The sequence below is a fragment of the Nyctibius grandis genome, chromosome 5 (genome assembly GCF_013368605.1).
Source record: "Nyctibius grandis isolate bNycGra1 chromosome 5, bNycGra1.pri, whole genome shotgun sequence".
Lineage (NCBI taxonomy): Eukaryota > Metazoa > Chordata > Aves > Nyctibiiformes > Nyctibiidae > Nyctibius > Nyctibius grandis.
Window position 1 is genome coordinate 58,345,240 of NC_090662.1, and position 27,256 is coordinate 58,372,495.

The window sequence follows — 27,256 nt, forward strand, 5'->3', positions numbered from 1 at the left end:
TCCCTGTCCTTCTTGAACTCAGGGGCCCAGAACTGGGCACAATACTCCAGATGTGGCCTCACCAGGGCAGAGTAGAGGGGGAGGAGAACCTCTCTCGACCTGCTAACCACACCCCTTCTAATACACCCCAGGATGCCATTGGCCTTCTTGGCCACAAGGGCACATTGCTGGCTCATGGTCATCCTGTTGTCCACTAGGACCCCCAGGTCCCTTTCCCCTACGCTGGTCTCCAACAGCTCTGTCCCCAACTTGTACTGGTACATGGGGTTGTTCTTGCCCAGATGCAGGACTCTACACTTGCCCTTGTTATATTTCATTAAATTTCTCCCCGCCCAACTCTCCAGCCTGTCCAGGTCTCTCTGAATGGCTGCGCAGCCTTCCGGCGCATCAGCCACTCCTCCCAGTTTTGTGTCATCAGCGAACTTGCTGACAGTGCACTCTATTCCCTCATCCAGCAGCTTGTTTTCTGCTACCTATCAAGCAGGTGCTTTATTTCATGAATCACCTTCATTATTGTACATCAAATCACTTATTTGTTTGGGAGATCAATTGCTGGGTTAAAAGTGTTAGATAATTGGAAAGATATAGTTGGAAGTACAGTATTCCAGATGAGGTTTCTCAAGGTCGGTCAAGAGGTGAAGTGATTTGATTTTTTTAATTTTCATTAGAAACATCATGACATTCCTTGAATTCTGTTTTGGAAAGGTAGAGGACCTTGACACCTCCAAGATTTTAATGCAAAATCTTTTCTAAGCTCTTCTGAGCTATCATTGTAGAAACTAGATGGAAAAAAACTGTAGTGGTGGTGTTTCTCATTCATATAATATGAACTTTGCATATGAGAATCCATGTTTGTTATTAGTTGTTTCCCTGAAAAACTGGGCCAGGCTTATTGGAGTCAAAATCTGGAAATAATACTGATTTGCTGAAGAGCTCTTCACCCCAGTCCTTTTTAGAGGTTAAGTAAGCCTTCCTTTATGTACAGTATGAAATTTTCATTAATTTGTAACTGTTACCAGGCTATTACAACCCATGTCATCTGTGCCCTTTGGTGAAGCACAAGGATAATTTTGAATTGGACTTTGCTTTTGATGTATTAAACGTGTAAAGAAAGTTGACATTTTAGGGGTTTGGGTCCCTTAAAAGTATACCGCAAAATACTGGTTTTATTACGCGGCTTAGGTAGTCCCCACAAGACTTTCTCTACAGCAGCCAAACCGTTTGTTGGTAGCTTGGAGAAAGAAAGGAGGCATTTGCTGTGAGTTCCCTACACTTCTGGAATTTAGCATCCATTAGTTCTCAAGGATAGAATTCACTTCACGGGCATAGTCATGTAAAGCCGTTTTAGATGCTCTAGGATGTAACTTCTGCATCTCAGCTGTGATTCCAGAAGGTCCCTGGTCTCCTCTAGGTCTTGTGTTACATCTACTAGCTTCATGCACATTCTAGAGCATCAAAACCAGCACTAGTTGCTTGTACTTAGGCTCCTGAGTCTCATCCTCTGTCTTCCTAAGTTCCTTGAACTTTTACATTTACCACAGATTGCTATAACCTCTGTCTCTGCATCCTGTTGCCCTTAAAGTTGGAAGGTCTGAGGACTTTAGAACTCTTCAGGTAGAACATGACATTGTACTTTGCATAAACTAAGATGCACATATTCAGATAATGAAGCACAAGTAGTTCAGTTTTTCCCTATCAAGATATACCACTTTCTCTGTTCTGTGCTCTCATAAATTTGAACTATTTGTTATAGGAAGTAGATTCTAGAAGCACTGTCTAAAAATCTTGGTGATTGATATTTTCTATAAACTGTTTTCATAGGAGAAGCATTCTAATCCTCAGCAAAAATGCTGAAGCACTGAAAGATCTTTGTGCTTTGATTACTTGGGGGTTTTGTTCATGTTTATTTCGATATCCTTGTGAAAAAAAGACTACGCAAACAGTGGCATTTGGAATGAATGTGTAACTTGTGGAATTTTCTTAGAAGCAATGAATTTATTAATGAAAACTGCTACTCTTCAAAATTATTTTCAATATCTGAGTAACATTCTTAAATAATAGGGAAGTCACTCACTTGGTAAAATATGTCCTGCACAGTGTTATAATGGCCCTAAGATCAAGAATTAAACCCAGGATACTCAGAATCAATGTTAAGCTTCACAGAAAATCATGCCAGATCATAGGTATTCATGATTTGACAGTCATCTGACCTTACCTTTTCCCTCAAATAATACCATGTAATCTTATACGAAAAGCATTTTGGGTGGTTTTGTTCCAAAATTGCATAAGGTATTTTAAGATGTATTAGAAGTCTTTCATTCTGTATTTTATTTGAAAAGCAATGACTTTATATGAGGTGTAGATTTTAAGATGATGAAATACGTTCCATATCCATTGTGAACTTGAAACGTATTGTTGTCTTAAAAAGCATAAACTAGACAAAAGCTGCCTTTTCAAAATAAGTTTATTTGCTTTTGTATTTACTTACATGTGTTACTGAATCTTTCACCTGTACCTCCTGACTAGCTGAAGTGCTTTTCCTAAGGAGGTGCAAGAGGCAAGACTCTTCTAGATCACTTTGTTCCAATTCCTGATTTTTGGCAGTAGAGCTTTCAGAAAAAGACTCTTCTCTGTATCGCACTTTACAGTCAAGAAAAACTGAGGCAGGAGATAATGCTGATTTGAGAGGGCTAAATTTTTGTTCATTAGTGGAACTGAAATGGAAACAAGATCATCTTCAGCACCAGTCTGGTGCTTTATTCTCCAGGTCGTAGTGTCTCGTGCTAAAGGTAATGACACACACATCCACCTTCATGATTTGTCATTGTGCATATGCATGCATGCACACACACAAACACACACGCACTGTGGGTAGAAAACAAGTATTAGAGTAATCCCAAAGTTTTTGGTTTGGGGTTGTCCTCACCCCACTGTGATTTTATATGATTGTGAGGAACAGTTATTCGGTGACTTTTTTGACCAAAGCGATATGTATCCATAGGGATACATGTGTGTTGTCCTGCCAGCAAATGGGCAAACCTTGCACTGAAACTCCAGTTGTCCAGCAAGGTGTAGACAATTTGTTGCTACTACATTCTTGTCCCAAAGACTTCTGGTTTGTTCTCTCTAGTTTTTTGCCTTCAGTACTTCTCCACTTTTACGGACTGGTGTATCTTTGCTAGTGAAGTTCTGCTCTTGGCATATGGAGACTTCGTAATCTCCAGGCCTTTGGCCTTCACTATACCTGGATCTAGTGTAAATCTTCAGACTGGCAGATGATAAGAATGTTTCTGACTCTACTCAGAGCTGAATTCAGTATGTATGCTGTCTGCTTCATCTCACCTTCACTGCTTGGATAACCTGAAAGATTATGAACTTTGCAGTATTATGGATCTTTGTGAAAAATCAGTGTCCTTCCTATGGAACCTCAGATTTGAAGAAATCTTGAACAGAGAAGCTGAAAAAGCGACACCTTCAGAAGCAGAGAACAGTTTCCAGGACAAGATGATCGTGCAAGAATCTGAGCATTTTGACGTAATTTTTGGAGAGACTGCCTCTATGCCTAGCCTGACTATTTATTATCTTTCTGGGAATGAAGACTTTTAGAAGGGAAGGAAGCCTGATGAACAAAATAGTTCCTTTTCCAGAATACCCTTTGGTGCCAAATGTTTGTTATTTTTTAGGATTCACTTCTTGACATGAGCGACCATTACTTTCTTAGGTGCTTCTGACTATTCCACTACCCATATGAGTTTGAGGCAGAGAAATCAATCACACCCATATAGTCTCTTGATAGCTGTCTTCAGACATGTTTCAGATCTTCTTCAGGGTTACATTTAAGGATATCTTCTAGGATGGTCAGACTAAGGACATGCATCACTCCCAAGCAAATGGTGTGGAGAGGATTATGAGATACTGCTTCAGACACAAAGAAACTGCCTCTCTCTTCCACATGAGAGAGAACCCGCTTCAGCCTGTCTTGTCCCATTTCACAATTGTCAGTCGTACCTTCCTCAGCCAGAATCGGAGACGCAACCATGCGTTACGAAGACATACTTCTTTGTATTTCAAGCCTTCAAACAGATTTCCTTACCTCAAGGTAATTCTGCTAACGTATATGAAGTTGTTCTATGTCACTGTGCAGGTGCGCACATTTTCTGGACGATGCCAGAGGCAAGGCCTGCTCCTGCTATCCCCAGACAATGCAGGAAAGCAGATTTTTTTATTATTCTTTTTTTTTGTGACAGACAGGTGGTTTGGGTTCATTGCTTTATCACAGGAGTGGCACAAGCACCATGCTGCTTTTTCAAAGGTGTATCAGCTAGCTGGTAGTTCTGCCTTGTTCTCTTAGCTTAGATATTGGGAAGCTTTTGGCAATAGAATGGACAGAAAAATAACAGGGGACATTCCAGGATGAAATTTTTGGTGTGCTGCTGCAATAGATCACATCCCTCATAATTTCTCTATTTTTCTCAAATTACTTGGTAAGCCAAAGCAAGTTGAGTTACCCACATTGTTTAAAAAAATATGTAAGTGCTGTGTTATTTGTCTGCCTATGGAAGATCAGTTCTTCTTTACATGGTGTTGAATAGCTTTTATGTATTTAACCAATCTGTTTCCTCTGCTCGAGTTGTGATGGCTTAGTGAGATGTAAACATAGTCTCTGCCCTAACAGTTCAGCAGCTTGAGTCTAAATCTTTAGCTAAAGTCTTTTTTTGTGTGTGTGTGTGTCTGTTAATTTGATGAGAGGGGGAAGCAGAGTTATGGCAGACATTTATGTAGCTCATACTTCGTTTTCACTGAGCGAGATCTCTAAGGAATTATTCTAAGTCGTCTTTCTTCTTGGTCACAGTACTTAATCTTATTGGGAAGGTTTCTCTTAATTTTTTTTTGAGCATTAGTTTCAAGTGCTGAGGCATCTGTACTTATATTTGATATGAGCAGTCTTAATTTTTCTGTGCTGAACCAAAACTTTATGGAAGTTTTCTCAACTGTTGGTTTTCATTACCAAAAAGACACAAACATTGCATCTGTCCCAAGAACTGTTCAGTTGAATGTTAGATTGTGCCAAAGCTTGCAGAGGTGAATCAGTTAAGGATGGTCACAGCTTCTCTGTTCAGCGAAAGCTGAATCCATTCTCTGGAGTATGTCTGTCATTAAATGTTTTTACAGAGCAGCCCTTTGGAACTAGGTTAAATATCAAATGTCTAAAGAAAATACTGTGATGGGTAGAACAGAGGATTCTTTTCAGAACCTGACCACGTTACATTCTGAAAGTGATCCGCTGGAGCAATGAGGTGATTGTGGACTTCTTCAAACATAAATTTGCAACCATTTATAAAAGTTTTTATCACTACATGAAATTCCTTGAGATGTAGTTTTTCACCATCTCTGGGAAGTCAAAAAATGAAGCCAGCAGTCGTAAAGGAAGACAGAGGTCACTGATAGAGCTGGGATGGCTTAGTTTGGGACAGCTGGTGTATTCACTGTTCAGCTGCACAGGTTTTTACTTGCTTGACAGCTTTCTGAAAATTTCTGGTTTACAGTGACACTTCAAGACAAATCTTTTGCTGGTTTTGGTTTATCATTAAATACATCATAATGTTGAACAGTCCAGATATCTTTGTGGCAGTAAAATTGCCCTGATAAGCCAAAAGCGTGTTTGTTTTTTTTTTTAACTTATTTGCTGTTGAGCGTGAGGAAAAGGGGGTGCACAGCTGTGTGTACAGGGAGGAAGAAATTGAGTTGAGAGTTTTGAGTAGGCAGGCGTGCATGATCGGAAACACATCTAGATGGTGTAGCTTAAGGAACTTCACGTATAGGTAGATAACACACTACACATGCCCCCACCGTCCCCGCTTCCACCCACCCCTGTCATCTGGTGGTAGCGTACATAAGCCACCGATAGTTGTAGCTTGAGTAGATTGAAGATGAGCTGGAAAAAAACTAAGATATGATTTCAAGATTTTGCATCAACGTTGCTTAAGCAGCCCTTGTAACTTCCTGGTTCTAGCTATTTGTTCCTGACCTTTGCCATCCAGTTCATTATGTTGGCACAGCAAGGAGCTGGTTCAATGGCTCACTGTGCTGTGTTTTACAAACTGTTCTGCCAACACAGTAGAAATAGCATAGAGTGCAAATGAGGGGTTGAGGAATATACGGGTGTAGGATTTGTCGGTACAAAAATGCACATTGACCCTTTACTTCAGTGTCAACAATCCCGTAAATATGTGAGGTAATTGTAGAACAGAATTTGTGATGGTTTCAGGGAAGGACCATATTTTGCAAGGACAAAGAAAAATGAAGGATTTGTTTCCAAGGGCATTACATAATTTTTGTGTGTTAAAGTTTTGCTTTTGGTTTGGAAGGGGTTGGAATCTAATCTCTCTTACTGAATTTGGGAAGTATTATGTTGGCTTTACAGAAAGCTATGTCCACGTAGAATAACAATGAGAAAGATCTATAAACGTGTGGAAGTTGTGGTGTAACGTGAGGTGGTTCTTTCTCACACTGTCATTTAGTCCGACTGAATAAACACCATCCTACTTTCAAGTCTAACTTCTGTTGAAATGCTTCCTGTCTTAGGTCTGTCTTCCTTTTTGTTTCCTTAGCTTACTCAAATACAGTGCAGAACATGAAGAAAGCCACAAATGGAGAAGCAAACTAGATTTTGTCTTTTCTTAAATTTGAGCATGTAGATAATTCTTGGTGTTTTTCTTTCTTGAAGAAGTCTCAAGTCCTCTTAAAGGGTTCAGACTGGAGCAGGATTTTTTTCAACCTTTTTAAGGAAAATCTTCCAAGAAGTGCTGGCAGACTCTCTGTTGTAAAACCTCTTCTGCTTAAAAGAGAAGCGACTCTTCCTTGCCTGGATAAGAGTGGAAAGACAGAAGAACTTGAACTGACTGAAACAGTTCCACAGCTCTTCTGAAGCTACTGTGGCAGTAAGGCATTAGCCAACAGGATTCCAAGATGGAGTAAGAGGCTCTAAAGCTCATTGCTCACTCTTCCTATCAATCTTCATCATCTTTGCACAGTTTCAAAGTGAACTAGAGCTGTGGCATGCCAGCAATATCAGCCCAGTTGCATCTCAGTTGGGGAAGAACTCTGATGGCTAGTTTAGTATCTCATGGTTTAGAATCTGATAACTCTGGTTGTAGGCTGAACACACTCCAACTGTGACAAAGGATCTCTAACTGAACAAAGCAGAAGTGTCTAGGAGGCTTCTCGTGAAGTCAGTATTTGAAACATGCATAAACCTTCAAGTTAAAAAGACTGCTTGAAATAATAAACCCAAAGTCCTGCTGTCAGAGGGCTCCGATCTCAAATTCTGCTCTAGATGATGAAAAGGATTGGGAAGGACTAAATTTGGATCTTTCTGTGAAGCAAAAAAAATGCAACCCCAGCAAAAAGGATATAAAAGGAATTCTCCTTTTCTTTAACTACTCTGAGACAGAGAGCAAGAAAATCCACCAAAGTCTGATTGACAAACTCAATGAGAAAAACAGCAAAGGAAGCAGTTTTCTGTCACTGTCATGTGAGGATTTTGCTAGAACATGCTAAGCAGAATCTGTTTCTCTCTATTAGCATTTTGGAGAGAATATCTGAATACTGTCCATCAGAAAGCGTAGCTACCTCCACTTCTGATGTAGTTCCAGACAGAAAGATATTTGGCAGAAGAGGATGTGTCGTTCCTATCAAACTATTCAGTATTAAAAGAACAACAAAACAACTTTGATAAGGAAGTATCTACAAAAGAAGAAAAGCATACTGCTCATCCAGTCTGAGGTAGAATCCTTATTCAGTATCATTCTTTTTAGAATTAAAAAACTTTGCGTTTGGGATGAAGGCTTCTTCCAGGCAAAACTGAAAGACTGCTAGGTATTATAATTACACTGTTCGTTCAAAATAAGATTCTTTATCCCTCTGTAAGATGGATATGCTGATACAGAAAGAAGATCTATTGCCAAACTGCCTCATAAACAGCATAAAAAAAGCAGCGTTTTTCTTTTTTCCGAGGGTTACCCGTGATTTACACTATTGTAGCCACGTTTACTGTTATAAGCACTTCACTTGTTGGACCAAAACTAGCATAGATTAGTAATCCAGTGTCTGCTAAAAGGTGGAGAAAAATTTAACTGTTAATCTAGGCTCAATGCCAGAAAAGAATCCTCAGATCCTGTACTTATAGTCAACTCAGTTCTACACCGGTTCATTGCCATTACAATACCTACAAGGTCTTGCCATTTGAGGAAAAGTACTATGAGCATTTTAGGAGGTTGGCAGTATTGCCGATTAACATCTTAATGTCATCCTTTTGGGTGGCTTCTTTTTGAAGTCTTTTTTGGAATCACAATGTCACAGCTACAGAGTGTTCTGCTAACAGTTTTCTCATAGATAGGTGTGGGGCATGTCTTTTAACACTATCCTGGCACATTTAGTCTTCAGTACTCCCAGAAGACTTCACAGAAATTTGCCTTATTTCAAGGGAGAAAATAGAACTTATAGGGAACATTTGTCCTCTCAAAACAAATCGTTTTTTAAAATGTCCCTTCAAGGATTGGTAGTTTCTTGTGCAGACAGTTTTCACTGGAGCTGTACAAGATTTTAAAGAAGCTAGTAACAGCTTCCAAAGATAATTGATTAGAAGGATTCTTGGGAGGTTATCTAGTTCAATAGCTTCTGCTACCCTTTCCTCAGGGTTCTATTATTTAGAAAAATTCTTCCCCAAGAAGGTCCCATGGTGACAGATGAATATGACCTGGTTAATAGTCACCCTTTTGGGTACATAAATAAGATAGTTTTATAATCACAAAAGCAAATTTGGAGAGAGATGGTCACACATACACAATTGTCAGGAGAGTCTGGAGTTAGTCTGCAAAATGATCAGGAAACAGCTCAGCTATGTTACATGACAGCTCATGAAGAAAGGATGTATACTGATGTCTTCAGTCATTCAAAGAGAAATTGTGCCTTTGATTTTTGGGATAAAGTGAAACTGCAGTCCTTTCTTTACAGGAAGCAAGCAAACAAGCATTGTGGCTTGCTGGTTCAGCAGGCAAAAGTCAGTCTGTGGAGGAGCTACATTCAAAATATTCCTTTTGATATTAAAGGTTTCTGAGTAGAACCTTTCTGGAGGTCAAGCTATTACAGCTAAACTTAAAATTGTCAAATTTTAAGACAGCTTTCCTTTGAGGCTGTCATCCCATTTGTTAGTGAAGGCATTCCTGAGTATAATTCATACTGTCTGTTTCTGGCATCTAACTCTGGGTGGCATTTGGGAAGCTTTCTAGACAAGAAAAATGGAAGTTTATTGTAGGTGATCACTCTGTCTGAGTGACTCTGTGTGGATGCATTTTTCTCCATTTAATTTTCTATTGAGTTTGGGAAGGCAAGCAGTCTAAAATAGCTGTATAAATTCTTCATATACTTCTGTGTTTGTGATGATGGTGCTCCTGGATTGTTGCTTCATCAACTGCTTTTCTCCCTCCCGCAATGGTAAAATTAAGGATGCTTTTGTAGAACTAATTGAGCTCTTCAGACAGCAGTTTGGATGTGTCTTTTACAGACCAAGTATTAACCACTACTGAAAGTGCAGGAAGTATCACTATAGCCTGGCCATTGTTTTTTAGGTCCAGGCTCTAAACTTTTTATTGACTGTTCTGGCAAAGTCATTGCCAAATAATACATCAGTTAAGCTAAACTTGCAGCTCCTTTTTTTTTTGGTATTGTATACTACTATGACTGCTAGTCTAACGTTTTATGCAGACTGTCAATGCTTCATGAATTTGTAATGTTGTCTTATTTTCTTTATTTTTAAAGATTTGCAGTAGCAAGCAAAAAACCGACCTCATTACTGGAAGAAATGGTTTTTTGCATTTGTTTACTTCCATCCATTCCACTTAGGAATGCAACACTGGCATTGGAGGTGGCTCTAGACCTGCTCCTTCTGAGGAGAAGGAGGCAGGGGTCGTAGGAGGATCGTATCTCTAGATACATTTCTCTGGTTCACTAGGTTAGTATCTATGATCTTACCAGTCAGCATCAACAAAACGTTCCTGGCTGACTACTTCTGTCCAAAAGTTCATTGTCAGCTACCATGCACCATTTATGGTGTTGAGTGACTACAAACTGGGACTCATAGCTGTCTTTGAAAAGAATTCCACGGGAAAAAAAATTAAAAGCTATCATCCTAGATGTGAAGTTTAAAGCAAGGAATGCCTTTTAGAGTGTTTCTTGTGCATCCTGCGTAATTGCAAGCCTCATTGGGGTCGTTAGTGAAGAGCCTCTTAACTCAAGACATCAATATTTCTGGAAGCGTACCTTGATCTCATTCTTATTCTAAAAGGCAGAGGTCTTCATTTATCAGGTGGAACATCTCTGCAGTCTTCCTTTTTATTTTGCTTTTGTGTCCTCTAAGAAACCTAGCCTGAGAAAACCTGCAGCCTACTGTGTTCAAGAGGACATTGTGCATATAACTTTTTTTTACTTTCTTCTTCAAGGACCTTTCTCTAAGAAACTGAGGAAACACAAAGATGGATTCTTTCTTGGTCATGGAGAAGTGATGCCTTCAGACTACAGATTTTAATTTCATTTTCTTAAGTTTAGAAGTCCACATACCTTTGTAATATTAACAATAAGCTGTAATTCACAGAAAATATTTCAGATTCCTAGTACTGGTGTTTTGCTACAGGTATGGCTGTTGACATTTAGTCATCCCGCAACACGAAAGATAAATGCAAGCTACGTAGCAGCTAGAGCACCTTGTTCATAGAGACTGGTGATTGAAAGGTTAATCCAAGTGACATCACCCTTCTAAGTAACCAGCTTTCTTTGAATAATTTTATGATCTTCATGGTTTACTGATCACAAAAATCCAGTCTTCAAAGGAACCTGTGTCAATATGAATTTGCAAGAAAAATTACTAACTGAAGGGAAGCTTTTCAATAAAGAGATATTGCCAAAAGTATACTTATGGTTTGATGGACTTCTTCATGCATCCAGATGAAACAATATGCCAGACTTCAGAAGTCCTCCACAAAACTACCTCCATGCAAAAAAATTTTAGAGTGGATTGTATCTAGATCAGAGACAGTGTTAGAATGTCAGCTACAAGCGTCCCATCAAACCCTCTCTTGTCAAATGAGTGAAAAAATAATGCATGGAACATATTATCCATCCTCTACCCTTATCGAGGCATTTGGGAAGAATACTTCCAGCTGGAGATGGGCAATCTAGCTATATCATCTTTTAAAATCATGGAATTTCTTTTTCCCTGAAGATGCTTAAGAATGTTCTGGGAAATAAGGCCATCTAATTGGTCTGCCAAGCAATTCTGCCTTCCCTGAGAGAGTTAAGGTACTGACAGTGTAGCAGCAATGGGTTTTATATATTCATAGAACGCGTAGAACCAAGTTCTTGTTCTTTCAGCAAGCCATTATGTCTGGATTTTGAAGCAAGGTAGTGTTCTCAGACTGGTATTTTCAGGGCGTTATCCAGAAATGTGTCTCAAACATCTCTTTCCTTGAAGATTACAGTTCACCTATGCCTCTCGATACAGAAGATCCTGAAACAAAAGAAAGGTTCATAATAGACGTAAAATTGGTCATGCAGTTCCTGTACGCACAAATTTACCAGTTCATTCACAGTGTCTGTCTCATTGATGTGGTCTGGCAGCGTATCCCCCAGAAATTTCTGCTGTAAGTCCTAAGCTAGACTTACTTACATAAGAAATAAAAATGGAAATCCTCTTTCTCTGTAGTGTTTCCTTTGTCAATCTGAAACTGCTTTGAAATCTTCTATGACTTTCATTTTTGACAGTGTGATACAAAACACTCTAGTTGACTCCTTTTTATTGAGATTCATATTGCAAGATAGTGCAATAGCTGGATTACTTTTAGATAAATTTTTTTTACTCTGCATCCTTGAGACATCTGTGTAACATTAGTTGGGTTTGTCATCTCCTATTTCAAATGGTTAACTAAGCACTTGCCTTTTACCCCTGATCAGTTTAAGGCTGTGATTTGAAGAGCTGTTGCCTGAAGTGCATGCACGATTCCACTTATTTAGTATTTCATAAAAATGCATCTATTTACAGTTCTCATCCTAAGAGCCTACACCTAATTATTAGAATTTCATCCTCTCCTCTTTCTTCATCAATCCTTACTCAACCCAAAGAGAAATGTCATGGTATGTAGTTCACATAACAGAACCCTTACTGCAAGACAATCAGGAATACTTCTTAATGCTTAAATGCTGCTTATAAGGTCAGGAGAGAGTTTATGAGAATGGGGCTTTATGTGAACATTGACTAAACTACTTAAAATGGTGGTGCATAGCAGTGGTGGTGCTTATTCTGCTAGAGTTCTGGAAAACTCATTGCCTTTTGTATTCAAAGTGTGCAGAGTTAACTGTGTGGGCCATAGGATGCTGTCCTGTAAGGCATTGTTTGGTAGGAAGCCCCTCTGGGTTAGATGACAATCTATGTGGGCTGTCTCTCAAGGAGCAGTTACCTCATAGCAATATTATCCACAGAAATACGTTGACTGCATGGATTCTTGCAGTCTGTTTTCTTTTCCTGCCACTGTGGAATCTGCTGCTTGATGTCTGTGTATTGATAGAGTCAATGAAGGCTGTTTAGGTTGGTCCTTTTTTGGTAAGTTAGATGGAGAACATATGTGTGATATTCTTTGACTGAGAGGGTTCCGTCTCCATTGTAGTTTGACCCAGCATGCAGCTAAATACTGTGCAGCTGCTCGCACACTCTCCCCCCACCACCCGGAGAATGGGGGGGAGAATCGGAGAGGTAAAGGGGCTCGTGGGCTGAGATAAAAACAATCTAATAATTGAAATAAAATAGAATAATAATAGTAGAATATACAAACAAGTGATGCACAGTGCAACTGCTCACCACCTGCTGACCAATGCCCAGCTCATCCATGGCTAGCGATCCCAGAGGAGAGAAACCCCAAAACCACTGTGGGAAAATAACAGAAGATTGGCGAGGAGGATTGTAAACACACTCAAGTGACTTGCACCTGAGGTGTCGAAAAACACATATATCATACTAGTAACTGTTGTTTAGTCTTGTGTGCTGGACAAGTAGAACATCTGCATTCAGATAACATAGGCCTATGATAAGACTCAGGGGCACCTGATTGTTCATGCCTGAGATTCCTGCCCTGCTGTGAGAAAGATCAAAGCGCAGTGGAAAACTACCGCCTGCAAGAAACCCCTAATATACAGGCGAAAGCAGCAGGCCCAGAATCTCTCACTCTCTGTCTAGCAGGAACCGAGCTCCGCGGTGGCTGCGTCCCAACTTGGGTGCCTTTGCCCCGGGTGCTGCTTTGGAGATCCCCCGGTTTGCGAGGTAACGGGAATAAATTTGCTCTTTGCATTTTATCCGTGGTCTTGTGGCTGTTCCTGTGTCCTGCCTGTGTCGGCTCACACAACCACAATACCAGAGGAGAGAGAGAGTGTGTGACTTCCTGGCCAACTCTCCTCTATATATTGAGCATGACGTTGCATGATACAGAATATCCTATTGGCCAGTTTGGATCCACTGCTCTGGCTATGCTCCCTCTCAGCTTCTTGTGCACCTGCACGCTGGCAAAGCATGGGAAGTTGAAAAGTCCTTGATTTCTTAGTGACAACTAAAAGCATCAGTGTATTAGATTCTAATGTACTAGATTCGAAGGGGGATGGGGTGGTAGCTGGGCTTGCACCACTGGGGCAATGCTCTAGTGTTGAGGTAGACCAGGAGGCCCCCCATCCCCCTGGGGTGAAATCAGGGGGTGAATCTGGGATGAAATCGGTGTGCTCAGCTCGCTCCCTGAAATGCCTGTACACCAATGCACGCAGCATGGGGAATAAGCAGGAGGAGTTAGAAATCCGTGTTCGGTCGGGGGGCTATGATCTAGTGGCAATTACAGAGACTTGGTGGGACGCCTCACATGACTGGAATGTGGTCATGGATGGCTATGTCCTGTTCAGGAAAGACAGGCCACTAAGGAGAGGTGGTGGAGTTGCTCTTTATGTGAGTGAGCAACTAGAATGTATTGAGTTCTGTCCAGAGGCAGATCAGGAGCGAGTTGAGAGTTTGTGGGTGCGAATTAAGGGGCAGGCTGGCAGGGGTGATACTGTTGTGGGTGTCTATTACAGGCCACTGGATCAGGATGAGGAGGGTGATGAGGCCTTCTACAGGCAGCTGAGAGCAGTCTCGCAATTACAGGGCCTGGTTGTTGTGGGGGATTTCAACTACCCTGATATTTGCTGGGAGGCCTACTCAGCCAGCCATCCCCAGTCCAGGAGGTTCCTCCAGTGCATTGATGATAACTTTCTGATGCCAATGGTGGATGAGCCAACTAGGAGAGGAGCGCTGCTGGATCTGATCCTCACTAACAAGGAGGGTCTGGTTGAAGAGGTGAAGGTTGAGGGCAGCCTTGGTTGTAGCGACCATGAGATGGTAGAGTTCAGGATCTCATGTGGCAGGAACAGAATAGCTAGCAGAATCACAACCCTGAACTTCAGGAGGGCCAACTTTGGCCTTTTCAAGCAATTGCTAGGGGAAATCCCATGGGACAGGGTACTAGAAGGTAAGGGGGCCCAAGATAGTTGGTTAGCGTTCAAGGACTGCTTCTTCCGAGCTCAAGATCAGAGCATCCCAACACGTAGGAAGTCAAGGAAGGGTACCAGGAGACCTGCATGGTTAAACAGGGAACTGCTGGGCAAACTCAAGTGGAAGAAGAAGGTGTACAGATCGTGGAAGGAGGGGCTGGCCACTTGGGAGGAATATAAGTCTGTTGTCAGAGGATGTAGGGAGGCAACTAGGAAAGCTAAGGCCTCCTTGGAATTAAACCTTGCAAGAGAGGTCAAGGACAACAGAAAGGGCTTCTTCAAATACATTGCAGGTAAAGCCAACACTAGAGGCAATGTAGGCCCACTGATGAATGAGGTGGGAGCCCTGGAGACAGAGGATACAAAGAAGGCGGAGTTACTGAATGCCTTCTTTGCCTCTGTCTATACTGTTGGAGGCTGTCCTGAGGAGCCCTGGACCCCTGCGGCCTCAGAAGAAGTCAGGATAGAGGAGGAATCTGTCTTGGTTGATGAGGGCTGGGTCAGGGGCCAATTAAGCAACCTGGATGTCCATAAATCCATGGGCCCTGATGGGATGCACCCGCGGGTGCTGAGGGAGCTGGCGGAAGTCATTGCTAGGCCACTCTCCATCATCTTTGCTAAGTCATGGGCAACAGGAGAGGTGCCTGAGGACTGGAGGAAAGCGAATGTCACTCCAGTCTTCAAAAAGGGCAGGAAGGAGGACCCGGGTAACTATAGACCAGTCAGCCTCACCTCCATCCCTGGAAAGGTGATGGAGCAACTTTTTCTTGGTGCTGTCTCGGCATATCAAGGATAGGGGGATCATTAGGGGCACTCAGCATGGCTTCACCAAGGGGAAGTCTTGCTCAACCAACTTGATAGCCTTTTATGAGGATGTTACCCGGTGGATAGATGATGGTAAAGCTGTGGATGTGGTCTATCTCGATTTCAGTAAGGCGTTTGACACGGTCTCCCACAGCATCCTCGCAGCTAAACTGGGGAAGTGTGGTCTGGATGATCGGGTAGTGAGGTGGATTGTGAACTGGCTGAAGGAAAGAAGCCAGAGAGTAGTGGTCAATGGGACAGAGTCCAGTTGGAGGTCTGTGTCTAGCGGAGTCCCGCAAGGGTCGGTTCTGGGACCAGTTCTATTCAATATATTCATTAATGACTTGGATGAGGGATTAGAGTGCGCTGTCAGCAAGTTCGCTGATGACACAAAACTGGGAGGAGTGGCTGACACAACGGAAGGCTGCGCAGCCATTCAGAGAGACCTGGACAGGCTGGAGAGTTGGGCGGGGAGAAATTTAATGAACTATAACAAGGGCAAGTGTAGAGTCCTGCATCTGGGCAAGAACAACCCCATGTACCAGTACAAGTTGGGGACAGAGCTGTTGGAGACCAGCGTAGGGGAAAGGGACCTGGGGGTCCTAGTGGACAACAGGATGACCATGAGCCAGCAGTGTGCCCTTGTGGCCAAGAAGGCCAATGGCATCCTGGGGTGTATTAGAAGGGGTGTGGTCAGCAGGTCGAGAGAGGTTCTCCTCCCCCTCTACTCTGCCCTGGTGAGGCCGCATCTGGAGTATTGTGTCCAGTTCTGGGCCCCTCAGTTCAAGAAGGACAGGGAACTGCTAGAGAGAGTCCAGTGCAGAGCCACGAAGATGATTAAGGGGGTGGAACATCTCCCTTATGAGGAGAGGCTGAGGGAGCTGGGTCTCTTTAGCTTAGAGAAGAGGAGACTGAGGGGTGACCTCATTAATGTTTATAAATATGTAAAGGGCAAGTGTCAAGAGGATGGAGGCAGGCTCTTCTCAGTGACATCCCTTGACAGGACAAGGGGCAATGGGTGCAAGCTGGAGCACAGGAGGTTCCACTTAAATTTGAGGAAAAACTTCTTTACTGTAAGGGTGACTGAACACTGGAACAGGCTGCCCAGAGAGGTTGTGGAGTCTCCTTCTCTGGAGACATTCAAAACCCGCCTGGACGCATTCCTGTGTGATATGGTCTAGGCAATCCTGCCCCGGCAGGGGGATTGGACTAGATGATCTTTCGAGGTCCCTTCCAATCCCTAACATTCTGTGATTCTGTGATTCTGTGATTCTGTGATTACTAACAATCTTCTCGTAACAAAATGCCATACTAAATCTAAAAGACAATGCTATGCTAGCTACTAAGAAGAAAATTAGCTCTGTCCCAGCTGAAACCAGGACACTCATTTATGGAGTATATGTATTCCAAGAGTAGAATATATCTAAAAAATATGCTAACTGCTCTGTGGTTTGAATTTTTTATTATTGTTGTTATGAAAGTCTGTATTTTCTGTTCATGCTTACCTTAAGTGGAGAAACTAGAAATCAGAAGAGGCAGGACAGTCGCTGAAACTGAGTGGGGATTCTGTAGCACTGTAATGGCTGTTTCTTGCCACATGCAAATATTCCAAGATATTTTATCTGCAGAAGATACACACGGATATTTAGAAAAGCACAGGAGAAATAAAAAGGCTTTTCTCTTCCCCTCCGCCTCGTATTTTTCTACCTCTTGATTTTTCATGGCCTAATGTGCGGGCTTGGGGAAAAAAGTCTTTAGGGGAGGGGATCACCAAACCAGAATTTTCTAGGCAGATTCCTATATATAAAGAAAAAGCACTCACTGGTCCCTGAAAAATCTACTTGATTGCATTTCATAAAACAGTTGTGAAAAAGCTCACTTTTTCATTTGGTATCTGATGTTATGCAATCAGTGCATTACAGATCTTTGGAAAAGGAGAGGAATGGGACGGGCTTATTAAAAGAATGTTGGGTTCCAATGAATATTCCCAAATGGCAAATGTCAAAAGTGAGATGAAACTAAGAGATGTTGCTTAGCAACTGTGGTAGTCTCTGGTGGCCACAGATGAATACAGTGTGTGTTCACAGCAGCAGTGCTGCTGTAAAGTGAGTCTGTCTAAAGAAGGATGTCTAAAGAAGATACTTTTCCTCATGAAATTCAATAATGATTTCTTCCTGATTCTGGTGAACCTTCAAACTACCTTTGTCAGGGATGGGAAACAACAACCTGGCAATATAACTGATTTTGCAAATTTATGTTTTCCTAGTGGTAAACAACACTTTTACCAATTATTTTGGTATTATATTTTGTATTAAAGTAGCAATAAGCTCTAGTATTTCTGTTCCTTGGCTTGTCTTCAGAATTTGAGGCAGGATTATGCTGGATTAGTTGTGCATAGGCCATAGTAGCAGAACTGGGAGAAAAAGATATTTCATTATATATGAGGATAAATTGCTTTCAGTATTTTTTTCTTATTGCATCAGCCCTAAGATCCTCTGCGACCCTTGCAGTGCTCCCTGCTGTACATTTATTCAACTGTATTGTCCATTCTTAGAGAAGTTGTGCAAACCCTACTGGCAGTAGCTTCATTTCTTCTTTCCTTCACTTAAAGAGTTGCTAGTGCAAACATGTTTTGAAATCTAACTTCTTGCTTATGCAACTTGTGAACCGTTCTGAACATTCTTTTGAAATGAAATTTTGCAGCTGGAAGGTGAAGACGAGTAAATGAGATGTGAAGGTTGAAACCTATGTATGAAAGCACAGTCTAAATTTGTGGAAATTTTAACAGTACTCATTTTAATCAAAAAGTTTTGTAGGTGTGAGGATCTGAATCAAAAATGTATTGCATTGCACTTCAAGTTTATCCTGATGTTTTCACTTGAATTCTTTGAATTAAAAAAAAAAACAAACAAAAAAAACACCCACCAAAACAAAACAAAAAAAACACCCCAAAAAGTGCTATGTTTTTGACAGGCACTTTAAAGTCTTTGTCAGTTGCTCAGTGTCCCCTAGTCTGGACTTCTGAAAATAATCTTCCCCTTCTAGAATGGGATCTTGAAGCCTTGCAGTGTACCTTGCCCTTAAAACAAAGACATTCATAGTGGTGGTTTATTTGACATCCTGTTTGTCTACATTGTTATGTTGAGTATTCCTAAATAAAAACAAATTCTGACACATATCCTCTCTTTTCATTACTTCTGCTTCACACTTAAATATTAAAACCACTGTCTTTATCTATTTGCATGTAAAGCATGTCATGCAACTTGAAGAATTTTGTAAGATCCTGTTAAACTTGGTATTCCATGCAGTGTCTTCAAGTGTATTCCTTTATATTTTTATCAGCAACATTTACTGATGAATGATTTATCTCACCGTGCCAGAACAGTAAACAGTCAAAAAATAAATTTAAGAAGATGATGCAAAATAACACTCTAATCGTATTGGTTGACCAAAGAAATGGAAATCAGGTACTTGGAATTCATATCTCAGGTCTGACGGAAGTCTGTGTCTTATATAAATTAGAAATTATGTTTCAGAAGCAGTCTTTCTTCAGTTGTATCAATTTTTTGCATATCTGACCAAAGATGCCAGACAAGCTGAATTTGTTTTCCTGGGAGGAAGGTGGCTAAAGATAAATTCACTTCTGCTTATTTCAGTCTGATCTTCTACTATTTGCATATATTTTTCAGCTTTCATATATAATAATTATATTTAAAACCCTATGCAAATAAAACTAGACCCTTAAATTCACAACCTAATTGCCATCTTTTAGACTTTTCTTACTGTAAGCCAGCTGATCGCATTTTCTCCAACCGTATATATCTATATAAATACAAAATTGTCACCATTTAAGGCTGGGCTGGATATTAAACAGACAACAGATGCTCTCTATTAACCCTTTCTTTCCCCATAAGGGAAAAGGAAAAGAGAAGAAGGGAGAGAGAGACTTACGGGCTGGAAAATTAAAACGGCTTTAAACTGAGTATGGCCTGTATGGGATGGAATACCTTGTTGGTCAATTTTGGGTCACCTGTCTTGTCAGCTCCTCCCTGCAGGTGCGACCCTTTTATGCCCTGTCACTTGTGGAGCATAAGAGGTTTAGCAGTGACCTTTGTTTCTATAGGAATAAGTACAGGCTGGAGCCTTTCTGCATACCATTCTTACCGTTACCTTAGTAACAACTAAGTTAGTTATCAGTTCTAGAAGCAGACAGTATCTGAAAAACATGTAATCAACTTCAGAAAGTGCAGTTACTTAGAAGAAACTTAACTGAAAGGAAAAATTACTGAAATGAAAATTGTTTCTGTCCTACAGAATACAGAAAGTACATAAAATGTATTTTATGTATGTGTGTGTACGTATATAACTTATTTAGAGGAATACTTTCTTTTTTAAGTGGTTTAGTTTATCCGTAGAAGATGGTTTAGCTTTAAAGGTACCTCCTCAACTCTGCAATTACTGCTCTCTGGCTGAAGATTTAACACTCCTTCAGAAGACTAGAGGACTAGTCATCTGTCCACCTTTAAAGGTCCTATTTTAGAGGGTTTTTTAGTGTCTGGCACCTAATGCTGATCTTTTGGTCATAAAATCAGTCTTATGGCTAAGTTCATAGAATAGCCCAGGTTGGAAGGGACCTTGAAAGATCATGTGGTCCAACCTTCCTTGGGAAGAGGAGCCTAGATGAGATTATATAGCACCCTGTCCAATCGCATCTTGAAAATGTCCAGCAATGGGGATTTTACCACATCCCTTGGGAGGTTGTTCCAGTGAATCATTGTTCTCACTGAAAAAAAAAAAAAAAAAAAAAAAAAGTCTTTCTTATATTGAGACAAAATTTCTTCCTTTTCATGATTCCTTACCCACCAACTGATTTCAGCCAAACTTTAAAGGTATAGAAACCTTGAAGCTGGTTCCTACAAGCTTTATGAGAATTGCTAGTTCGATAGAAGTAGAAAGAATCTCAAGTTAGTATTCCTACTGAGGTAGAGGCAGGGCTCTTACACAGTAGCTTCTGTTTAGTAGCAGTCAGCTCATCAGTTGGCACATGTATAACTTTGGACAAGCCAGAGGAGATGCTTTCTTTTCTCTCCTGGGAGAATTCCAAAGCCTGTATTGACAGGAATATGTTATGCAGAACTGGAACAATCTCCTGTTTTCATAGTTTTGTTTGTTATTTTTTAATGTGAAAATACATAGAAAAGACGTCCTGATTTTGTGTGTATGTATGTTTTTTCTGCCTGCTTACTGTTTTTTATTACTCACAACCAATTTTTTTAAGGTAGCCTGCAATGCTATCAACAGAAATAAAGCTTTTTCATTTTGCCTTTTCATTCCGGATGGTACCAGAGAATAGAAGTGTAAATACTTGCATTGCGTCTTTTGGAATCACTGTGCTCCTCTTTGGACTGCTTCTCTTTAGAACTGTTTAGTACTGACCTGTCCAGAGAGGATGCTGTCCAATAGTGAAAATTAAATCTGTGCATTGTGGCATTCGCACACGTTACTTCAATTGTATTTCAGCCATACTAAACATAAACTTTGTTTGAAGGACAGAAGACTGAGTTTAGTTACCTGGGCATATCATGGAAAGAAATAGAGATCAGTTCTTCAGGTGATTTCTGCTGCAGGTTTCACTCACTAAGAAATGTGTTTGGAAAGGTACTAATGATCACACTGTTGATCTTTCTGGATTTATGCACTTAGTGTACTGTTTTGATTTCGTTTTCAGTGATGGGTTATCAGCTTGATTTTTCTGAGAGAGTTGCTAATAAAAGCAAACCTAAGTAGTTTGTTAATGTTACCAATTGTCATGTAGAATAACTAGGAACCTTCAATAATTGTATCAAAGACTAGGAACTAGGCTCCAAAAAAGCTTAAGTGCTAGGGGCATAGGAGTTTACCTCTGCGCACCACCCCCCTCCCCCAAGGTAAAATATTCTGAAAATATTTTGTTCATTTTAGGCTTCTATTACATGCAGCTACAAGATGTTTACAAATCAAGAAATGGCACAAGACTGTTGCCAAATGCGGTCTTTCTTGTGTGTCCTTTTTGCATTAACTATCAAATAAAATACCTTTCTAGTTTCATTATATTTGTCAAAGCATCTTAGAGTACTGGACAGATTCAAAATACAGGTTTAAGTGGTTGTGGTAATAGGCTACAAATGTAATGTGGGGAAAAAAAGGGTAGATGTCAGATAACATCAGTTTTCTTTAGAAGAATCTAATCTAATGCAAGACATGATCTTACAAACTGAGTCAGTTTGGAAAGTAACTACTGGTGTTTTACTGTTATTTTTAATCAAGACAAGACATAAATGAAATGAAGGTAGGAGAGACTTGAGAGTTGCAAACTAAGGCAGGGGGAGTGGGGGAGGGTGGGGTGTGGTTCTTGTTGTTTCGGTTGGTTGGCTCGGTTTTTTCCTAGGCTTTTTGTCTGATCTTGAGTAAGCCAGTTAGCGTTTTTTCTCTGTGGATCAGTTCTCCGTCAGTAAATTATAAGTGCAAGATACATGCATTTAGTAGAGGGATAAGCCAGGTCTTTGTTAGGAAAGGAGTCATAAAGTACCAAGCATAATGAAAGTAAATTTGACTGCTTGCTCACTCTGGTCATAATTACATTTTTTCATAATGCAGTTAGAATTAAGATTCCTATCTCCTGTCTGTCTCTTTTTCTCTCCCTCCCTCCCCCCTACCATGTTTCCACTTCCCCTGTATAAACTATGTGTTTTTCTTTCTGCAGTAGTCTTAAGTCTGGGAAACATTTGATGTTCTCAATGAAGTATATGTGAGAACAGAAAAGATAAATGAGGCGAACCAGCTTTGTCTAAAATTGCTGTCAGAGGGAAATTTTGTATACATTAGAATTTATTTTCATCTGTTTAACAGCATTTTTTAATTGCTGTTGAATTCATGCATAATTTATTGCCTGTACCTGCTTTTGGATTTGGTATTTCAGTGTTTGACATTCTTCCTTAGGGATTCAAGGATGAATGCAATCAGTTGAGATCAGAATGATCATATCTAGAATATTTATTGAAAATTATTTCAGTATCATAAATGTGCCAGAATTTCTGCATGCCTTGTTCAAGATCAGTATTTGATATCTCTGTTGGATACAGATGTGACTGCAGGGAACTGGCAAAAGGAGAGAGTTATCTAACCCAAACTAGTTTGCCAGTAGGTGTATTTGGAATACTGGGCTCCAAACTACTCTACTTTTATATGTTATTGTTTGAAGCGTGTCCCCCCAAACGTTCAGATCGGTCATCGGATACTAGTTCTCCTGAGACAGGAAAGATGCATCAAATTTGAATTACTGTATTTATATAGGTGACTTTTGGCAACTTAGTACAGCTACATTATAGTTTGCTTAGGTTAGCTGCTTTGTGGTTCCATGTATTTTCAAATTATCTTGGAAGTTATAATCTCTAGAAGTTATTTTAATCCCTAGATACTAAATGCTGATAAGATGCACAGGAAGGTAATTTATTATTTGTATTTACTGTGAAGTCATACTGTACTATGCAATTAAAAACCACAAATAATTACTTGTAAGCTACCTTTAATACTTAGTGAAGAGGTTTAGATGGGCAAAAACTCCCAATTGTTTCATATATGCCAAGCAGAACTAGTGTTTGGGGAGGTTTATTCTGTTTACTTTTTTCCTAATATGGTTTCTCAAGATAATTTTTTTTTAATTTTCAGGGAACAGTAGGGCCAGGGAAATCAGTTTTCTGTCTTTGTAGCAAAAATGAGTGGGGGGGATGGGGAAAACACTTTAATGCTGTCAACCTCTGCTAAGATTAGAAATTCTCTTTTGAATTTTGGGATAATCTGTGGCCCCTTAAGGGGTTACTTCTCCCTGTTAGTCATTGTCACAAATGACTATTCTCTTTGATTATCAAATGCAGACACATGAATTTTGCAAATCATGTTTATGTAAGATGTAATTAGTTTTAGGCTAAGCCATTTCAAGCTTCAATAGTTATATTCCCTTAAGGATACTCTGGCACACTAGATGTGGATTTTTCCCAACAGTCTGACCTTTTTAGTTGATGCAATACTCAGCTTTGTGATGATGACACTTTGTGTGTGTTTGGGATAACTGAGTATTAAGTAGAGCCATCCAAACCAGCTGTGGGTTATAAATATACTCTTCCTTAATTCATTTTCCTGGTATGTTTAAAATAGATACCAAGTCTCTAAATTAATGGATAATCCAAATAGATGAGTGAGTAGAGAATTTCCACAGAAAATTTCTACAGCTCAAATGCACGTAACTCTGGCTTCACGTGACCAGGAAAAGTTGAGAATGTTATGGAATAAAGTTTGTCATCCAATGTAAAGCACTGAAGTAACGTTTAGTAATAACATACTTGATTGCCATTGAATCAGTTGGCAAAAAGCTCAGTATGTGTATATATTTGTATAAGCCACCACAAATAATTTTTTCTGTTTTTAAATAGAGAATAAAATGTTTGCGCATACTGCAGGATGTTCACTGAAATGTTTTTAAAGACATGGGATAGTATAGATGCCCATATTTTCTGTATTAATGTTCATGGTATCAAATTCATAAGACCGAGTATAATCAACATTTATTATGTGTAATTGAGTACATATGTCTGGAAATATTTAAATAAAATTTCACATTAGGAGCTTGGTATTCTCCATAGTGCAGAGGCAAATTTTGCCTCCCTTTCTTCTTGATACTCTGTCCAAAAGCAGTGTGTGTTTCAGGGTCCTTTCACCACTGATCTAGTACAGTCCAAAACCAGGAATTAAATTAGGTCTTTAATCTGCTTCTTAACAGTACTTTACTGTTGAAGCTTTCAATAAATGACTACATATTATTATATATATAATTAATATTATTGCACCTATTGCTTTTATGTCGGAGTAGTTATGAGCATTTAAAAATAATTAAGACATACACTTGAAGATACCAAATATATTTCATTGTGGGAACAGCCTCCTTGCCCTGTCCCTAAAAAGCCTGAATGACCAGATGACGGTGATGTTATGGGACATCTGTAGTGCTTCGTCAACCTCTGGAACGTCTGTCTGCCATTACAGCAAGTCCTTGACTCACACATTCACACCCAGAAAATCCAAGGCCGTTCTGTTGCATGTTCTGGTGCACCAGCCCTGGTGTTCCTGTGGTGGTTTTGTCAGCCAGTTCAAGGAGCTGAGTTTAACAAAGCATTGACCGACCCTACTAAATATAAATCTGAAGGTTAACCTCCCTGATCTGGCTCAGTGCTGTAGCTGTACAGGTAACGTTAATGTAAGTTGGTATTGAAAGGCTGGTATGCAACACACTAGTCTTGAAGCTGTTCTCTGTTCCCCTTTCTGTCCCCTCTCTTGTACTGGCTTAAGTGTTAAAAGCAGCTGCATGGTTAATACCATCAGACAACTGATATGGGTTGAGGCTTTTTTTACTTGCTGGGTTGTTTTGTATTTGCTAGGTTAAACTAAAAGGTTAGCCTTAACGTGGCTGAAGTCCCTGATCTGAACTCACATGCAACCTCACTAGTGCTTGCATCATATTCTTGCTTTATTTCATCCATCATACGCAAACATGACTGTGTAATGTAATGTCAGCATATTTTGTTATTAATGTTCATTCAAAAACATTGATAGGAAGAATAAATTTTTATTTTTTTTTTTAAAGAACCAAGTACAAAAGGATTTTTCCATCAACTGAGTGATTACTTTTAGAACATTCCTCTGGTCCTCCTTTGCTTTTGTTCAGACATCTTTGTTTCTGAGTATATAACTGAGTTGATGTGAGCATATTAGCATTAGGTGTAAGTCAGCACCTCAGAAATCAATAGGGCGCATCGTGCTTTGCTGTTTGTTTAAGGTGCTGCTGATGCAGATAAGTACAACTGTGCCACTTAGAACTAGTGTGATATTATTTAAAAATTTATACCTGATTGCGTAGAATTTTAAAAGTGTAGCGACAAGATACTAATAAGAAAAGTCTTTGATACGTTATATACAGTTAAATCTAAGATGCTGCATTTGGTCTCAAAATAATGCAAGCAAATGGAATATAGCGAGATCATAAGCCTCCTGACTATGCAGCAAGTATAGTGAGAAGAGCGGGGTATGTTGAAGGTTCTAGAAAGGAAGAATACAGCAAGAATCAATACCATTTCAGGTTACTTTTTGTCATCAAAACCCCTTTCAAAACCAGTTCTGTTGCTCCGAACGTTTATTTCCATGATTGGAACTACATGAAGAAACCATCTTGTGTTTGTCCACTTTCTGCTTCCTGTTCCTTGGTCAGTTTAGCAAAGAATTAATTTAGGTCTGGTAATGTGTGTCTGCCGAGCTTGTTCTAAGCATGCTTAAGTTGAAGAATCATCTATGTTATGGTTGCTTACATGTCTGATGATGAAACGTTTAAAGTGCAGTTTGGGTAATACCGTGGGTAATTTTTCTTACAAGTCTTCACAAGTTTGAGATATGTGACAAATCTTTGCCTAGCAGCAAATACAGAAAAATAATTGTCTGCCCATTGACCCAAGAGAATTTAATCTGCTGCTGTACACTTTTACTAGGGTAAATAAATCTTACTCTACTGTATGTTTGGTATAATAAGAAATCGACTGCCATAGAAATTTATTAGAGTGTGACTGCTTATTGTTGTGAAAACGTGAATTACCTGCATTATCTAGCGTTCTTAGCATACTAATACAGTGGGTTACCAGCACTGAAAACACGCTTTTTGATTTTTCTCTTGTATCTAGTAATGAATAGAATATTAGGTTAAGTTCGTTTTTCAGTTCCCATTCTTCCCCAACATTAGTTTATTTTGGAAAACATTTAGCCTCTGATTAATGAATAACTGTGTCATGGGCAGGGGGACACAGTTGCTAGTAAAATTTATTAGCAGTAGCTAACTAACACCTGTGGAGTAAGCTAGCTTTCCTTAAAGAAGGATGCTTGTGACAAATAGTTACAACAGGAGGTACAGGTAATAAAGTTGCAGTAAAGTGTAGCTTTTACAAGAAACTTTTTTTGTGGTTTTTGGTGGGTTCTTTTTTCTTCTAATGTTGAAGATTTCTTACTTTCAAATTTTTGTCTTCCTTCACTTTAACCTTCCTGATGGGATTTCTGGATAATTTTTGTGATTCTGTTTTGTCTAGTCATTCAAAAGCTATCAATCATTGTCAGTGGTCACTCTGTGACCATCCACATTGGGTGCTTTTCTTCCTTCTCGCTTTAATTAATTGCAACAGCCTTGTAGAAAAATACATTTCTACATACCAGAGGTGCTTATGTATACCTCACATATCAGATGGTGCTTTTCAGGCTGCTGAAGACCTAGATTAGAGAGCTGTATGTGTCCTGTGTGCTGTTCTCATCCGTCTCACTATGTTGGCTTTTACCTGCCTTTAACTGGTTCCACGAAACAGAAACCTCGGGCAGATGTGGTGGATAGAAAAGTGCAGAAACCTCTTTACTTGCTTCTGCTGCAGTCAGAGTTTATGCGGTCAGTTCAGTTGTACTGAAAATCAAACTTCTGTAGATGATACCCATTTTGTGGGTTGAAAATGGCAAAATGCTGTACATGTAGATCACTGCTGAGTTCTATTCACAGAATCACAGAATCAGCCAGGTTGGAAGAGACCTCTGGGATCATCGAGTCCAACCATTGCCCTGACACCATCATGTCAACTAGACCATGGCACTAAGTGCCATGTCCAGTCTTTTCTTAAACACATCCAGAGATGGTGACTCCACCACCTTCTGAGGAGAAATTCTTCCTAATGTCCAACCTGAACCTCCCCTGGCGAAGCTTGCGGCTGTGTCCTCTTGTCCTATC

General features: G+C 40.0%; 1 protein-coding gene across 8 annotated transcripts in view; it reads left to right on the plus strand.

The window, feature by feature from the left end:
• ATF7IP (activating transcription factor 7 interacting protein) overlaps positions 1-27,256 on the plus strand; it is a 130,166-nt gene that overhangs the window by 27,040 nt on the left and 75,870 nt on the right. The gene's annotated exons all lie outside the window — the stretch shown is intronic.